Genomic DNA, 396 nt, shown 5'->3' on the forward strand with positions numbered 1-396 from the left:
CACCTGATACAATTGAACATGGCAAAACCTACATAACTGTGACATAGGACTGTACTATGTAGTTTTACTACAGTTCTAGTAGAGTTGGAATACAGTTTTAGTATAACAATATCCCCTTAACTATCCCTCTATACCTACTACGGATACCTGCATGGGGAGGATTTTGTGGAGCCCTGGTCTAAGTAGTGCACTTTATAGGGAATAGGGTCCACTTGGGATGCACATATAACCTGTGCTTCAGAGCATCTGCCAAAGCAGCGCAGTGTAATGTGAGAGGTGTGCAGCGTGTTAATGTGTTCCAGGTCTCAGGTCAGTTTGATAGAACCCAGGGGCCTGATATTGTGGGCCTGGGGGCCAGGCTGATCTGACCTGGAGTCAGCTATAGAGCCCAGGTGC

This window comes from Salvelinus namaycush, chromosome 9 (genome assembly GCF_016432855.1).
Source record: "Salvelinus namaycush isolate Seneca chromosome 9, SaNama_1.0, whole genome shotgun sequence".
Taxonomy (NCBI): Eukaryota; Metazoa; Chordata; class Actinopteri; order Salmoniformes; family Salmonidae; genus Salvelinus; species Salvelinus namaycush.